The following is an 18,361-nucleotide window of genomic DNA, read 5'->3' as shown; positions in this document are numbered from 1 at the left end:
GTGCTCGACAAATGAGAAGTGAGTAGCGTGGTGCCGATGCACAGTGTCGTTTTGTGGACTGGCGACAGTCTCGATTCATGGGAAAAACTTAAAGGAGACCCGCGTTATCACAGGACCTCATTATCTCATGTCTGCAACCATCTTTTGGGAACAATCCTTAATCAAGAGTGGCACAGACCTACTTTGCAGAACTTTGGTCGCGCCTCCTCTCGCCTTGTTTTTCTCTCCGCACACGCACGCAGAAGCACATTTTGCGTGACGTGTGAACCTGTGACCGGGCCGCTGATGACGTTTGGGCACAAAACTATAATATTTGATTGATCTTGCGCGCATGTCCGTGCGCATTAAAACGCTTCGCGGCTAAATGAAGGCTGACAGATCGCTTTTGACTGCACTAAGTGAGGAAGAAAGGACGCACGTTTGAGTGTTGCTTGTTGGAATATGTTTCCAGAAAGTTGAATTGCTTATAAAATAAGATCCTTGCCGTTTGCTGCACCCTTTCCTCCCCACGCGTGTTGACAGGTCATATTAAACACGCTTTGAAATTTACTCCCCCGTCTTTTAATATTCCCGGTGTTGTCTTACAACGCATGACAATAACAGCCACCCCAGGGTGCACTCTGTATGTGCACAAGCCCACGAAAGCAAAGAGGAGGTTCATTTGCTCGGCCATAAAGCATTTATTTACATTCAGGTGAGTGCAGAGTAAAGATCGCAGCAGAGATTTACACCTGTCTCGCTGCTTAAACAGAGAAGCCCATCGCCTACAGAGATGGCCTCTGGAGCCAGCTTGTCTGGAGCTCTGCTAGACTGCCGCCCCCCCCCCCCTTCCCCCCCCCCGCGTGCATGCGCTCCTCACCCACCTCCACCGTGGATTAAACAGCATCATAAAAAATGACCATCAACGCGCGCACTGTAAACAGATTACTCTGGTCGGCGCCTGGCGCACAAACTGCGCGGAAGGCAGGGCGCGTTCCGAGGCCATATGCGGCAGCAGCCAGCCCGCTTCTGCTCGGTCCTTCTTCTCTTTTCTTCCCTTTTTTTCTGCGGACATTTACACACGCCGTTCTCCGAGACTGCTGGGCGGCGGCGGAGTTTTACCAGATGAAGAGTCGTGTTTTATTTTCTACTCGGACCTCCTCTGAGATCTTTGGTATGCCAGGAAAGCTTTTCATTAACCCCGGCCGTGGGTCCGTCTAATCAAACGCAGCTCTCACACCGTCATGGCTGTACCCCTGACGTCTTATCAGGCTTAATTAAACACACGGAGCCAACTCCTCTGACCCCTGTTTTACCTGCTGCCACGTTCCTCCACTGATGAAGCATGTCTTTGTATAGGATGACACACTTTGAGAATATAGATGTTACGACATGTTGAAGTAGTCTGAAAACACTCTTTTGTTTCGATTCCCTAAAGTGAGTTGCACGAACAAGTCCTCTCCCCAACCTCTCAACCTGGTGAAATCAATTCATCACATTAGAGCGCAAACAGTGTCATCATTAACGCATTGCTTCATTTGTAATCAGCCTGGAGATCTCCCCCCGAATTTCCAATCCTGTCCTTCAGCATTCTTTGCAGGGCTCTCCAGGCTGACATGTCTGTGCTCTACCTTCAGCGCTGGTTCTGAAGGTAGCAGCGGTGTTGTTTTTGCTTACTGTAATGACTTTAAAGTCAAATGGAGCCTTAGTTGGGCGCAGCGTGCACCGGTGTGCTGACTCTTCTTTGAACAAGTAGGAAATTGAATTTCATGCCGATAAACGTCGGCGTGAGGCCATCAGAGTGCAGATCCGGCCTGATTTCTCCGTATCAAAGCTCCGGCATTGCTCTTAACAGGACAGTTTAGGTGAAGCCGTCAGCCTGTCAGCACGCACACGCGCATCCATGAATATCTCAGATTTTATGCCGTTTTCTCCCCCGTTCAGTCGGCTCGCCTCGTCTATCTGTTTTCCCAGAAATCCTCTTTTTTTCCTCCCCCTTTTCTCCACAGAAAGGGTGGCTGACTCGCTCAAAGTTGATCTATATGAGTTTTTGAAATATGGGCCAGGACACAAAATGGGTCACGGGCCCCCTTTACTGGCTCTTTGTGTGAGAGTGTTTAGATTAGCCGGGGTCACGGGGCCAGAGTGATTTTATTCAAATTAGGCCCAGAGCTCACAAAAGCTCGGCAACATCCGTTTTTATGGCGAAAGCGTTTTATTTCAGCAGATATCGCCTCACTGTTGCATAACGTCGGCGGTGGCGGGCCGCTCGCATGGACAAGACAATGTTTTGTTGTGATTTCTCAGTAAATTCTCCCAGTTTAAACACACTAAGTATGATTGATTAGTTGCAGAGTGAGCAGGCGTAGATCACTATTATTAGTCTGGGAATGGAGCGGCTTTTAGCCTGAACGCTAATGCACGGAGACGCACGGGGCCCAGATTTCACAATTTGCGCTTTCTTGGAAAAGTTTGACTAAAGGTTGCGTAATTGGATCAATTCAAGCGCGCGGCCCTGCTCAAAGTGAATGAATAAATTCATAAGTTGGTGCTTCCATCGTTGGGTCATTCAGCTCTGCCTTTGACATGTGTATGTTATTCTGAGAGTGAGGAGGGGTGGCGGGGCTGGGTGGGGGGGGGGTGGCCTTTGTGCAACTTGTAAATTATAAGAGGAAGCCTTCCATCTAGTGCAGCCATAAGGGAATACAGAGAGGGAGGCAGCGGCAGCAAATCGAGAGCGGTGATTTCCAAAATGGCTGGGCTATTGAATGACAATAGCCAGGCCTCTCTGCCTGTCTCTCCGTCTTTCACTGCTGCAGACTAAAAAAAACAAAACTAACACAATAAAGCAGACGCAGAAAATTACCAAATGTGATTTATTCTGATTTGAACAAATCATTTGTGATTTAAATCTGGCAGCAGAGATAGCCAACCGCCCCGTCTCCCCTCCGACTTTTGCACGTTATTATTTTACGTGCACGCTGATTCTCTCCTTTTTTTATTTCTGCTTGAAGGGAGCATTTAGATAATTAAAAAAAGGAGGAAATACACTTGTCAAAGACGCTATTAAAATGGATATAATCTTGTTTTACTGCAGAAGTAAAGACAGATGGAATCAAAGGATTTCACCCAATATTAATTTTACTTTCATGCCTCAACCGTATCTCACAGTCAGCAAGCGTCCTCAACCTTCAAGGAAGGGGAGCGTTTTTTCCAATAAATAATTCAGCAGCGATAGCCGGCTCTAATGCCTACACGAAGGAATCTCTCGGTTACAGCCATCCTGGGAGAACGCCAGTCCAGGAGCATATTTGATAAACAAACACGAGGCACGACAAGCTCGCGTTTCACCCGCGTCTTCGCCGAGAGGAAAGGATTCGAAGACAGAGGGTGAAACAACATCCTTTCTGTGGGCGAAGCTGCAGGGGTCAGGGGTGGGTTATCGCCGTGAGAGTGAGTCATCCAGTTGCATCGCCGCCGCCGCCGCCACTGATTTATGGTCCAGGTTCGAGGGGTCGTAATTTGAATGTTTCTCTTTAGAATTGTGTGAGGTTTCCGTTGGGGACGCAGCCCCGTTTAATGATGCTGCGGCACGGCGGGAAGGAGACGGCAACACACGAACAGGCAGGTGACTCGGCGGCGGGACGGCGCGGCGTCTGTGTGTTGAGACGTGCTTTTCAAACATGTTTTGTGCGTTTGCTTCCAGGACCGGGCCGAGGCGCTATCGCAGTCTTTCATCGACCACATGTTGGCTTGGACTGGAAACACGATCCAGACTCGATTCCTTTCACCCGGCCCTTGGCCACGTGAGCGCGCGCCTGTGCAACATCTTCTCACGGAAGTCTTCTTGTCATTCATTACAAAGCGTCGCCGCTCCAGCCTCAGACACGGACGCCTTTCTGCAGCATTACAGCTGATTTCAGGACAAACATGACCCCCACAACTTCGGAGGCTTTACTTTACTGTCAGCTTTTCAAAGCGAGCCCTTACTTCCCCCATAGAAGCCGGTGTGCCTTCAGACAAGCACCCAGCCCATCTGTGCGTCGGCTGCACGGCTCCATACATGAAATATTCAAAGTCCAGTGAAAATTGATCTGCAAATCTGAAGTCTGTTTCTCTCTCTCCCTCTCCTCTGGAGCAGGTCCCCACGGAGCTGCACTGAAGAAGCTTGCAATATCACGTAACGGTGAGATGACCAAGTTCAGGGCCTGCACGGCTGCTGCAGCTCAGCGTTAGAGCCTTGGATCAATGGAATACTGTTGGGGATACAGCGGACCACACCCACACGCCGACCAAACCCGCTCATTGGATATCGTATGGACGTCTTGACCACTGCCGTGGCTCTCATGCAAATGGAGGAGGTAATTTCAGTCCTTTAAGTGAAATTTGATTTGTGTTGAGAGCTCTTGTTACTTTTTCTTAATGTAAAATGGTTTTGATTAATAGTGTGGGAGTCCGTGGAGAAATGTTATCAAGTGTAGCAGTCAAATGAATATCTCTTCCACTGGATTAGCGCTGCTACTGTTTGCCATTTGAGGCAGAACAGCTGCGATCTTCAATACGTCCCACTTGGACACACACATTTATATGACACTTATTCCTTTCCACCTCTCAAAGCCTCTCTTGAACGCTCTGCTGCAACCAAGGAGGAGCTTTGTTTTCAGCTTTGGACGGCTAACACCGAAACAAGCAATTCCGCACGCTACTATTTTAAAGAGCGACAGCATGTCACACCTAAAACAAACAATTCACTTTTAAGGTCTTATACTACAATATTTAATAATTGCCAGACGAGGCAAAAAGCTACCCATGGATTTCAATAGCTAAGTTAGATCTTTTACTCAATAAAAGAAAATATATAGAATTAATGTGCATGTATAGGAAGCACGCCCTTCCCCACAGCCAGCGCTGTCCAATGAGTGTACCGGCCCGATCTATTCAGTCCAAAAAGGAGAATATAACATACAGTAGGACACACCCTATGAACTAAAAATACAAGCACACAAAGACGCTTATCAGTAAAAGGGCCTTTACTATTGTATCCACATACCCTGTCGCTGGTACGTGCTCCTCTAAATGTCTTCGACACTTCACCTCACCTACTCGGAGCGGCGGCGGCTCTGCGCCCTGACAAAATGAAAAACAATCTGAGGAAGCAGGGAACAATCCGAGGCAGGCTCCAGCGGGCTGCCATAAAAAAGAGGGGCTGCCTCTCCAGCCTCTCTCCCTCATGCCTTCAGCTTTAACTCTATGGGCTGATGAAAGATCAATGGGCCGGCTGGGCCGCCGCCGCCGCCACCGCCGCCGCCGCGCCTGCTGTCCGCCGCTGTGCCGAGAAGAGAGCCAATTACAAAACACCAGAAGCAAATCGGGGGAAGAATGCAAAAAACTTTGGCCTTTACAAATGCTAACTCGGTTATTAGTAAAATGGTTTGTCGAGTGTGTGCGCGCGTGTGTGTATGTGTCTGTGTATTTGTAATGTACACACTGTACAAATAGGATCAAATAAAGTATATGCTGTTAATTTACACAGATTATAGCACATTAAAATACACTCTCACCTTGGAGCTGTTAGCACAATGGAGATCTAACATGAGCAGTTTAGCTTATTACAACTATTATCAACTATTATCAAATGTTAGCTTGTATTTCCTCTATTCTGATATCAGAGAGCACTGCATATTTGAAACATGAATGACAAAAGATCAACATATTATTGCGTATATAGAATAACAAAATTGTGCAAATATGCAGCATTTATTTAGATTACAGTATGTAGATTACAGTATGTCTCCTTGTTTTGTGTTGAAAACGTAAATTTTTTTTTTTTGTGTCCAGCCCAGAACATTCCTACATCCTCTTCCCCTTTACCTGACACCCTAACACCCCCTTAACCCCCCTAGATTCAGGATCTGTACCAGCTAACCAGACCTTTGGTAATGGGGGTTGGCGCTCGGGGTTCGGGGCAAACACGAAGCAGCAGACTAACAAATCAAGTTAAGTCCCCGCTGCCACGGCTGGCAGCACACTCAAAGGGGAGCCGGTGCCCTGCCAGGGAGGGTGCACCCATTTTCCCAGGGAGGGGGTGAGGGCAGCACGAAGGGGAGGCCTGGCCCTTATCGAGGCTGGATCACAGACACCTCCGCCCCTCCTGGCAGGAATGCACACAGTCCCTGTGGGAGGAGAGGGAGGGGGCATAAAAGAGGAGGAGGAGGAGGAGGAGGAGGAGGAGGAGGAAACAGGCAGACATTAAAGAGGGGAAGTAAGAAGGGAAAGAAAAGAGTGAGTGAGAGAAAGTGAGTGACTGAAGCAGACACACACACACACACACACACACACACAGAAAGACCTGCATGCCCAGTTTAGGGGAGGGCGTGTCCCTAAACACACTCACACACAAAGACACACCAATCACGGCACTCAACACACTCTCATTGGAGAGTGCAGAGGGAAAACAAACAGGGCATTAGGCCGCTTAAATACCATTCCAACCACGCATTCATTATCTCACTGCAGTCGCAGCTTTGCTGCGGTGTGTGTCGCTGATGACAGCCGAGGAAGGATTGGAACGGCACCAAAGTGGGTCCACATCAAAGTGGAAAGTGAGCGTCTTTGGCGCTGGAGCGTCAGAGTCGTTGAGTTTAAAGTCAGATTAAAGGAAACGTGCAGGGAGCGTCTGAAAATGTCTGTGCATTTAAAAAAAAACCAAAAGCATTGAATTAAAAAAAAAACAACAACAGAGAATGTGGTTTTATACCGTGGCTGAATGAGGACGATATTTGAAAGCTCTCGAGAACAACATTGGGATTTTTCTTTCTTTTCTTTCTTTTGCACGCCAGCTTCAAACTCAAGGTGGCGTCCAGGTGAGACAACACATCATCTCAGGTGCAGATTGAGTTTTCAGGGGTTCATTTCCAGTTCATCCATAAGCATTCCATGCAGTCTTTACCCCCCCTCCCCATGCTCTCTTTGGTCCTTCGGTTCTTTCTTCTGTCCCTTTGAAATGTTAATACAAACAGTTTTCCCTCTGCTCTCGACGCGGCTCACGTCTCTGTTCCAAACGAGCCGGTGAGCTCTGAGAGACGTTCGGCGTGCTTTGCTGAACGCCTGGGAGCAAAACTGTCATCGGCGAGTTATGAACGACACCACAGCGTATTCAGAGGAACTTATTATTCCCACAATGGGGCAACGGCCGGAGGAGACTGGTGGCGCTCGTCTTTGCAGGAATCTGCCGTCTCGTGAGCGAAGTTCAACATAAAATGAAGAGCGGCGTTTTAGCTGAGTAACTAAACTGACCTGAAATAGAAGGAAGAAGAACGTGACCTGAACAAAAGAATGTTTTTAGCAGCGTAAAAGCTCTGTGGAGCGTTTAATACTTTCCTGTAACCCTGCAGCATTTCCATAAATGCCATTCATCTCTGTATTCTGGGAAATATTCCCATCACCACAACACTCCCAGAGCAGTTCCATCTGTTTGTCTAAGCAAAGTGGCAGCAGCTAACTTATTGCTAGCACATGTGACCGGGTGAGCGTCTGCGTGTGCCACGACATATCACACGGCATCTTTTTTTGCCGATCCAGGTTCCTTCCTTCATTAATGCAGCCCCACGCCAGGCGCTTGCCTCAGCGCTGGCGGGATGCGAACACATGGCCGCAGTCCGAAGGCCGCCGATTGTCTTGTCCTCTGCTGCTCTTTCACATTAGCTTCCAGAGGAAGGGAAGGGGCGCTGGAGCTGCCGTGGTGAGGGGCTTCAAAGGGTTTGGGACATCAGTCATGAGTAAACACAGGGCAGAACATGGTCAATGGTGGGACCTATCGTCTAATTGCTCCTCTGGGGCGACTTAAGCTTTAATTTCAGAGGTGCTGAAAGTCGGACTTTAAGGAGGGCGCCACGTCCTTAAGATCTTTTTCTTCCTCTGTTTTATTTTTTTTTAGACACAGAGGAAATTGCAAAAAGCAGAAATTGAATTAAATCGAGCAAACACTAAACTAAAATGAAATAGGTGAAAATTCATCAATGCGACCCCGAGACGGTGTCCATCAGGGCGGACTTATCATGTGACGCGGCCGGCGGTAACTCCAGTCCACTTCCATATTGATGTCCGCCTCTCCTTGTCTCTCCATCAGCAATATATTTAATGGTCACATTCGGTGCCTATTCAGCAGGAGAAAAAGGAGAGCAAGGTAAACATGCCAACCTGAGGGTGCAGGACATCCGTCTTGTAGCCTGAAATAACTGCTTGCATTTAATGAGACGCGTGTAAGTCGAGAGGCCGCGGAGTCGTTGGGTTCCAGCGCCGAAATAACCGACAGTCAGTGAACCTCTCAGAGCCGGGGTCCTCGCCATTTTCAGTGCACGCTGGCGATCTGCAATTATCAGTCAGGAGGCTCTTTTGAGAAAGCGCATGTTTAATGACTTGATCATTGTGATTAGAGTGCTTTATTGGCGGTGTGGTTGCAAATGTCTGACTCAAGGGCGTCACGACATCACTTCCTCCTCGTATCGGGGCCTCTCGCCGCTTTTTTCTGGCCTCTAGCTGTTCGATTTCTACACTCAGCGTCACGGAACTGCAGGAATATATGGACAAAATTCTCTGCACGGTAGAAATTCAAGTCATAAAATTATTTGCAGCCCCTGGAACTGTTTGTGTTGGCCGCCCACCAGCACCATGCTCGGAGCGCACCACGAACTGGAGGTCAGAGGGGGGAACTGCCGCTGGTGCAGATGTGGCGCCTAATTGCAGCTCCCGCCATGCGGAAACTATTCCTCTCGACCGTTTCAAAGCATCGACAATAGGTGTCACCGCAAGGTTAAACCAACTTCAAAATCAAAGTCCCCTTTTTTCTTCCTCCCGACTGAATCCATCCTGTTGAAATGGATTTGGGTTTGTTCTGGTTTGGAGCCTTGTGTTCTTGAGGAAACAGACCAGTCGTGCTGTTCAATAATGGAGTTTTCTGGCTGCGTTTGGCACGAAACCTTGTAATAGTGTTTAATTTTCAGGAGGCTGGAAGATAATGGCGCCGTAGCTGAGTCTGGAAACAGTCCCCGCGTTTTTATCGGAACTGAAAACGGAGCTGATTACTTTATCTCGTGCCGATTTGGGCGCTTTCTGGGAAACTATTGATTGAGTCGATTGCAGTTTTTAATGGCGATTGTCGTTGGTAATTGAAACCTGGAGGAGAACGCTCACGGTTTCATATTTCTGCCCCGATAATGACGCAAACGACACAATCGCTGACGAGATTGCTGGCCGTGGAGCTGAAGTGCTGAGGCGGAGGGAGAAACAACCAGAAGCTTGTCAGTGGATCCAGAGTGCTGCGAGCAACACCAACAGCAGTTAAGCGTTTAAAGCCAGACGAGATGACTTCATGGAGACATAACTGGTGGACAGCTGAGTAAAGAACAGAGAGTTCTTATCATCAGACAGACGTGATGGATCAAAGGCTGTGAAAAAAGGTTCTGGTGTACAGCAAAGCATCAAACACAAACCAGAGGCTCGTGTGTGTGTGTGTGTGTGTGTATGGGGCCATTTTCCTAAAAACAGAAAGCAAGCTGTGTACTTCTTTTTTTTTTTAGTTCCATAATTACATCTAAGGTCCCAGAGAATGTATACATTTTTTTTCTGTACGTACTGGAGCGGTTTAGCCGTTTTGCTTAACTCTTTGCTTCCACACCATGTATGTGGTTCTATACCCGTCGGGTTCATCCGGCTGACAGAAAAGCTTGTTTTTCATCCCCTTTTCAGTATTTTCACTTCAGGTTCATTTTGAGGTAGCTGAGACAGTGAAAGACAAATGGCATTTGTGTTTGTGAATGTGTTGGTGCACTCGTGGGCGTGTGTGTGTAAATGTGTGTGTGTGTGTGTGCAGCACTATGTCTGGCCGGCCATGGCCACATCTGTTTGTCATGTTAGCACTTAAGCGCCTGCAGGAGCCACAATACTAAGTGGAGACAGAGTCCTTTCTCCCGCTCTCTCCATCCTCCCTTTCTCCTAATTACATTTGTTCATTAATTCATTTTCTGCCTACTTCTCTTTCTTGTTTATGTTCTTGCTTCGGTGTGCTTTTGCTCCCCGGCCCAGCAGACAGTGACCTTTAAGGAGATGCCAAAAGACGCTGTAAGACAATGTTACCCCTTCACCCTGTCACCATACAGACACAGACCTTCATGCACACGCACACAGGAGAGGAGAGAGAGAGAGAGAGAGGGAGAGAGAGAGAGAGACCAGTCACATCTTGGCCCTTTTGTATCCCCTCAGGCCATCTCCTTCAGAGGCTAATGGAGTTAGCCTAATGTCTGCACAGCGCCAGCCATAAAACTGATTTGAAGCTAAAGGCTTGGTGCCGAGACCACCACTCTGCCTAAAAAAGAGAGATGTGAGCGAGATGTTAAAAGAGAGAGAGAGAGTGTGTGTTTCTTTAGAGGAGAAGAGGTTGGGCAGGCTGGTGTAACTAAGGCAACTGCAGGCAATCTAATTGGTATTGACATCCTTGTCTCGGAGGAAATTTGACATCTAAGGGCAAATCATTCTATTTAGTCGCCTGAATAGTCTCCAAGGCGGGGCCTGAGGAGCACAATCACGCTATAGCGTTGTCCTGGTCCTCATGTCTGGGCCAGCGCTGCCACGCAGCAATCGATCCTAATGTGATCGGGGGGAGAGGAGGAGGATAAACGGTATGGGGAGGGAAAAATGACAATAAAATCAAAAGCTCTGTTGGGGTAATATTTAACAAGCGGGAGTACAATCGGGGCAGCCGGTAATGCACTTGCAGGGCTGTAGCATGGTTAATGTAAAGGAAAAGCCGGGAGTAATGGCTCTTCGGCTAAGGTGGCCAGGTTTCAAAGAAATCTGCTTGCTTTAGCTAAAAGAATGCCAGGCGTGGCCGCCAAAGACCTTCATTCTGTTAGAGCATCAAATATGGCCCCTCACTCAGGACACACAGACAGCCTGATTTTATTATCCTCACTCCCCTGAGAAACTCATCCCATCCCTCTTTTTGTTTGTGTGACTGACCATCAGCGGGAGGGACCGGAGTGGGGTTGTCCATCAAAAGACACATGCTGTCTGTTTTGGGGTCACGCTGGAGTAAAGCGTACAAATTTGTGCCTCCACGTTACAGGCTCTTTAACCGTGCATCGCTTCTACAGGCGAAATAAAGGACAACTTCAGCGAGGCTCAGAATTTTCTGCCTCTCTTCCAGTGTGCCATGCTTAATTTGAAACAATGTGCACGCAATGAAAAAATGGCAAAAGACAATATGCAAAATTCCGACTTGTTGTCGGCTATTTGGCTTGATTTGGGTACTTTTAACAAGCGTGAGCGAGTGCTAGCATCGTGAATCATGAAGCTTCCAGCTTGTTTCCATCATCCCCAATCATTCAGCGCATTGACGTAGCACCCGGCTGAGCCAGAAAAAAGGCTGATAAACCTGGAAAAGTTCAACGATAGAAATATAGGCCGGCACGGTGGGTCAGAATGGGACATTTTGATGTTAAACTGCACAGTTTGGGCTTTAAAAAAAAGAACATAAATATATATTTTCTACTTAATTCTGCTGCTCACCACCTCTCCCTGTCAGGGTGACCTGAACCTGAGCTTATTCCAAGGAGAAACAGCTACTCCTGGAGATCCTAAGAACAGTTATTTTCCTCTTTCCCTTTGAAAACGTTGTCCATATCCTCAAAAATGATTAAAACCATCAACCTCGCCTTATGTTTAGACTTTTTCTACACAAATGGCCCCAAATTGTTGTCTGAAACCCAACGTTGCGCAACTCTGCAAATCCTTTTTCATTGTGTTTGTGTTTTTTACTGTATGAAATGTTCTTTAAACACAGCCTTGATGATTTGTCGCAGACCCATCTGTAATTCAGTGAGCGCGTCTCCTTATCATAGTGATACAGATTAAACTGGATCAGGGGAATCCATGCTGGTGTCATAGTTGGCACATCTCCCTCCCTTATGTGTCAGCTCTGAAAAACCCAAAAAACTAAAAAATGGCCAGGAGAAAGGCTTCTTCTTTCTTTTTTTATCATTATCTTTTATTGTTGCTACTTTGGTTGTACATCTTACAAATCTATATTCTCAAGGTCGTTGTAAAGTGATATGAGGTTGAGAGTTTAATTGCAAATTAGGGATTAAGTGACTTGATTTATCTTTGGTGCCTGACTTAATCAAATCTAATAAAAATGCAAGTTGACTGGAGGCCTCGCACAGTTGTGCCTCTGTGGGCACAAAAGTTAAGGGTGTAAAGTCTGCGGTTGTGTGTGTGTGTGTGTGTATGGGTGTGTGTGGGTGCTGGCAGGCATTCTTAGATGCTTGTGTGCACGTGTGTGGGGGCGTGCGCATGGATACATGTGTACATGTTTGTGTGCCATCTGCGAGGCAGAAACAGAGAGGGAGATTGTCTGAGTGTCTAAGTATATGACGAGGGGGCATTGGGCCGAGGGCCGCGGATATCAGTCCCGGATACTCAAGTCATAAACGTGTGTGTCGGGGCCCCGTGGCTGTTCCAGCCCTGGTGCCTGATGTTATCAGAGTGAAAGATGGCCGCTCCAGCGAGGAGTACAGAGGCATTCCTGTATTACTGGAGCTGGTGGCAGGCCCGTAGCTGTGGCAGAGGGCGTGGAGGCTCAGAGCGGGGGGCTGCCACGTTACGGGATGAGATGTCGGAACGTTTACAGCAGGGTGTTGCTCGCTGGGCAATAGCTGGAGCTGGGGCCGGGCGTTTTATTCCACCTGAGTGTTATCAGCTTTGATTAATAATTGATAAGGTGGGATCCGGTGATTCATCAATCACTCTGAGCAATGGACTTTTCCACTTCACATTCCAGAAACAAATGAGCTCCTCAGAATAAACAAACAACCTTCACAATGGGGGCTTTATTCTAAGGGTAAAGGGTTTCTGTATTTATGGAAAAATATTTCAGTTATAACATGTTATAACAGCTTTTTACGCGGTGTCATGTTGCAAAAGTTCCTCAACTGGGAACATTACATTCATTGTTTGACACGCGAAAGGAAAATAGCCTCTTTTTATTTATTTTTTTAAAATCTGTGTTTACAAAAATCACATCACATTAACCATTATTTTGATAGCTAGCTTTTATTTTAATTTTAATCCTACCTGCGGTATTGCAAAACTTAGGTAGGTAGCAGCCTTTAAATGCAGAAAACAAAGAAGCCCTTTTCCACAAGGTGAATCCTAAACTCCGGTTGTTGAGGAGGAATATTTCAAGAAACAGTTTGTAAGGACAAGAAGGCCTGTTTGACAGCTCGCGTCTTCAGCACCCTCTTCTCTTCATGTCCTCACTCGTTCTCCCCATCTCTGATCTCTGACCAGTAGCAGGCCTGTGAAGTCTCAGAGCAGGAGTCAGAGGTCTCCTGACAGGGCCCGCGTATCATCACAGGAGGGGGGCACCAGCACCTCCAGGGCCTCAGTGTGCCAGCAATTGTCTCCTGGGCTGGATTAGTTTTTGTATCCAGTTTCAGTGGTTTATTCCCGTGGAGTCAAGTTCAGCGTGGCACTGAGGGACAGCAGCGCTGCTGAGAGCCCCGTGATTTATGCATTGCTGAGTGAGAGCAGCAGGTTCAAGTCAGGGGTCTGTGGGCAGGGTACTATAAGTTTATGTATGTTTGGATGTGAGCACAAGAAAGACAATATGAGTCACTGTTGCTCCCTGCAAACACAAGTGTGTGTGTGTGCATATCTGAGGAGCGACACGAGGACAGGCCCAAAGCTCCCCGCAGGGCGCCTCGCTCCATTTGCCTCAGAGGGCCTCCATTTGTTTGATGGTGAGCCTGTCTGGAAGACTTTTTTTCAGACTGTAAAAATAATTGCAGGTTCAGAGAGGCGGAGCCATGCGTTTATAGTCAGTGCTGATTGGCTGAAAAGGCACACAGACTCATGAGATCACAAGATAGACTCTGACATGTATTTTTGTGCAGTTTGGCTCTCCTGTGACACCAGAAACTGTGAATTAAGGCTGTATAGACTCTCCAAGAGGTCGCAGTTGAATGGCCTACATGAGCGTGAGGTCACTTCCTCCCTGTGTGCTGCCTCACTATTTCTCAACGCGGAACCGTGGACCTCTGCCAACAGCAACAGACCAACAAGTCTGCGGATTTTAACGACACTCAACGAATCCTCCGAAAACAATAAAAACTTTTTTCTAATAATGTTTAACGGGCAAAAAAATTAAGTGCGCCTGATTTCCTCACTACTTGCCATTTCTCTTCTTTTCTTCTTAAAAGTTTAAAACCACAGAGAACAATCTGTTCCGATCCCACCGAAAATCAATGGAAGGACGCTTAACGCAGCCTGACCTTACGCAATCTTCACCCCCCCCCCCCCCCCCCCCCCCCCCCCCCCCCCATATCCATATTCCTTTGAAATACGAAGATGGAGCCATGTTTATTCTCGATGGTGCGCTGAGATATTTCAAAAATGGGGCATCTGTCTTGTGGCCTGTTCAACCATCTGGATCAGAAGGGACAGCTAGACGATGTTAATGCACTTCGTGATGAGAAAGGAGGATGACACCTTTGACCTTCCCTAGCCTTTGACCCCTGCAGCCGAAATGGAGCCACTGATGCTATGGGTTTCCTATATCTAACATATGCTGGCCGCTCCGATACTTTAAAAGAAATTCCTCATTCGCTGCACATTGTTTATATAGCCGGTCCCCTGTGTTGTAAACAGCCGGGTTGTAAGAAAACAGATATTTATTTCACGGGCTTTCTATTTGATTAGAATTGGCACGCATATTTTAAACGATGCTGCGCCCATTACCAGAAATACTAATGTATTTTTGGCTAAAAACCTGCACACACAAGTTTGGAGTTGAACTTTCTTTGTGTACTGCGCCTTCTGTGATCAATCACGAACACATTTCGCCCATCCGACAGAGTTTCAGTTACATATCGCACAAACACAGACCCACAGGCCGCGTAAGCAGATCCGGCCCTAAATCAGGGCTGCACTCCCAGGAACCGCCACTAGAGTGACAGCACAGATAAAAACCTCCCCCTTCTCTGAAGCCTCTGCCTATTTCAGTAGCCGTTTCTTACTGCTTTGGCATTTACATGCTCTTTCCCCTGGGCTGTCACCAGGGAGCAAGAGGTGGCTGAAGTCCAGGGCCGGTGGGCTTGTATTGGGGTATTAATGTGGATCCCTTTATGTGCTAAGCTGTAGTAGCTGAGCCCCTGTCAATAGAAGCCAACAGGGGAATGACAGATCACTCTTTCCACGCTGAGATTTAATTAGAAATTAGAGAGCACGTCACCTCTGACCCCCAGTCCTATACGTTTGTTGTTTAAAAGATGTTTGGGACATGGGACCAGAAGCCTCGGCTTGATGTGGAATAATGATGCTCCAATAAAACAGACGTGACGGGGAAATCCATGGAAATAAATCATTCGTGGGACCCCAGCATGCACATAAATTCCCAATGACGCAACTAGTACACACATGTTCGCATATCAAAGGGAAACATATTCTAAAGATGAATAAATAAAAATGTAATTCATGTCAGGCAATAATCTTGTCCAATAACAGCACAGTGCAGAGAATACGAGCTATTCCTAACTTTAATTTACATGTTGTGATGAAAAGTATTGAACTAATACGGGGGCCTCTTGTATTCATTCAGATACTGACCACATCAACGCCTTCACCACAGAGCTCAGAGCTGTCTGCGGTACGTTTCCAGCCGCCTCGCCAGTCCTGTGTGCTAAACATTGACCTTGTGACCTCTGCTCATGACCCCTGACCTGTGATGTTGACCCCTTGTCCAGGGGGATGGGGCCCTTATATATCTCAACTGGCCGTTTCCATTGACTACCTGCCAGGCACCTGCTCTGAGAAATGAAGCCAAGGCGAATGCCTCTCCTGGGAGCCTTACAGGCTGAGCAGACAACAAGGCCTGGCCTCAGCCCTGCATCTGAATAGGCTTTGAGTGGTCCTGGTAAACCAATCTCCCTAATTATCTATTGAAAGAACATTCTTTTTCCTTGCCCGGTCATTACCTTGATTTCAATTGCCGAAAAGTAACATGGAAGAGCTAAAAAGAAAAGAAAGGGGGCGGGAGAGGACGTGGAAAAAACATGCATGCATGTATGTGCACGCGCGTGCACAGTCGAGGGACACGCAGAACCCTCGACAGGCCGCGTCTTCTAGGTTTCATTATGGTTAATTGTAGGTCAGAGGGAGCAGATTTGGGATATAAATCCTTGATATGGGCGCAGGTCACAGCGATGGGGAGGAATTAAGCATGAACATATGGCCTTCAGCTGCATTTTGATGCATTAGTAACTGCTGTTAGGCCACATCATTACACTGTCAGGCCATAAAGACAGCAATATGAGGACATTTTTCAAAAGGAAAGCTAAAACTATGTATGAGGCCATTTAGCACAAGGTTTAGAAAATATAAATAAAAGCAACAAAAAGCTAATTTAAGGAGCTTTTGAAAAATCCCATGTGGGAGCTTCAAATTCACCTAGGCAGGGAGAAAATATGATTAATACATGTTCGCTTTGTGTCAACCAGAATGGTTTTGTGTATTATAATGAACTTGAAGTCCCGGGCCCAGTAACCAATCGCTGCTTTTCAGCATTTGCTTGGATTCATTGCACATTTGCTAAATTACATTATCCAAACACAGACCTTTTCTTGCTCTAATTACATCAGATGATAATTGACCACATCTCAGAAACAAAGAGCCGACCACTTGAGACCTTTTCATGCCTCCCCGTAAAGAGTTTAATCTGGAGTTTTTAAGAGAATAATCGCTGCCTGTGTGCATCTGTTACCATAAGGCCGTCTCCATGCTGCTCCGCTGGGTCAAGAGCACGGAGATAGTCTCTCGAGAGTCGGCTCTCTGGGCTCTTGGGCTCTTCTCAGGAAGCACTCAGGGTTTGCATGCAGTCGCCATGTACGTATTGGGGTTGATAAGAGGGAGCAGAGTTGCCCTTTGAAACCAAATATAGAGCGTGACAGGCAGCATTTGGGGTGAGCTTGGTGCACATAATGTCTCTGCTCTGTGCCTATTAGTCCTCTGGTGTTGGGTGAGTTATTTGCTACTCTGTAGCTTGAAGTGCTGTAACATGAAGGAGGACAACAACATGGATGCATATCCCCCTGCGTTAGCAACAATATCTGTATAAAGCCTGATTTTGACATCTCTGTACCAGTGAGATAATAAATCTAAAACAAAGTATCACTGAACTGACCTGTCTAAAAGGACCGTGCTGTAAATGAATAAAGCTAGATTACCTTTACTAACTTGTTTATTCTTCCATCACTGTAAGAGACAGCAAACGACATGTTGAGATAAGGACGCTCTTTTTTTTTTCTTCTTTTTTTCCCCTCAATTACGTGTCTCTTAAGTGCTGCTGTAGCCTGCAATCTTCAGACATCCTCTCATAAAACCCGACATTGTGGTCTTTGAACCTCTCTGAATATCTGTCTATCTTAAGTTGTATAATCTCCACCAGTCTGTCTGCTGGAGCAGGACGGACTCCACATCTCCCCCGGGCCTCAGACACTGACTGGAGCCTCAACTGTCCACACACTGTCTGCACACACACACACACACACACACACACACACACACACACACACACACACACACACACACACACACACACACACACACACACACACACACATCCGAGTGGTTATTCACCACAAAAGTCTTCATTGCTCTGATTTAGAGAAATATGTGTTTAATTTAGATTACATTGATTTATCCCATATTTCCACAGGATGTGTGAGGGGTGTGTGAGGGAGGGCCACTCTGCAGGTCATCCATGTGCACACATCCCAACCAGAAGTTCTTACTTCTACTCTAATCACTTGTCAAATTAAAATACACAGCGGCAACAGCTTTTTATACATAAACACCAGTCAGTCACACAACAAAGTTAATGTGGCCACACAGATATGTTGTGCATGACATAGCAGATCTTCGGTGGTTACGTATCTACCAGGACGTCATGGTTAACCTCAACCTAAACCTTTGAAAAGATTTATGCAAAACTGTATTGCAAAAAAAAAAAAAACCCCTTCACACCAGATTAAAGTTTATAATCAGCTTAATCAGCATCGCATGAACTTGCAGAGGCTACCGGCCGACTCCCACAGTGCACATCAAACCGCGCTGCATCTGTACGACACCAGTCTTTACACGAGCGCCTGTGGTCGCAGTTGATCTACAGTTACCTCTGACATCTGCTCAGGACCTCTGAACTCCCACCAGAAGCTGGCTGCCAGGCTGCAATGGCTGATTGTTGTGGTCAAAATAACAGAAGTATGCGCTGTGATGTGCAGATATTCCCAACAGCTGCGACCAGACTCGCAGCCCGAGTGTGGTTCCTGTC

General features: G+C 47.0%; 1 long non-coding RNA gene across 1 annotated transcript; it reads left to right on the top strand.

The window, feature by feature from the left end:
• Window positions 1-2,706: 2,706 nt before the first annotated feature.
• On the top strand, window positions 2,707-17,244 carry LOC115250260 (uncharacterized). Its single transcript, XR_003888844.1, has 3 exons — window positions 2,707-4,017; window positions 4,121-4,340; window positions 15,632-17,244. It is a non-coding gene; the product is annotated as an uncharacterized lncRNA (long non-coding RNA).
• The last annotated feature ends 1,117 nt before the right edge of the window (window positions 17,245-18,361 follow it).

Source organism: Takifugu rubripes, chromosome 6 (genome assembly GCF_901000725.2).
Source record: "Takifugu rubripes chromosome 6, fTakRub1.2, whole genome shotgun sequence".
In the NCBI taxonomy this organism is placed as follows: Eukaryota; Metazoa; Chordata; class Actinopteri; order Tetraodontiformes; family Tetraodontidae; genus Takifugu; species Takifugu rubripes.
The sequence above is the reverse complement of the archived record's forward strand: the minus strand, read 5'-3'. Positions and strand labels throughout refer to the sequence as shown.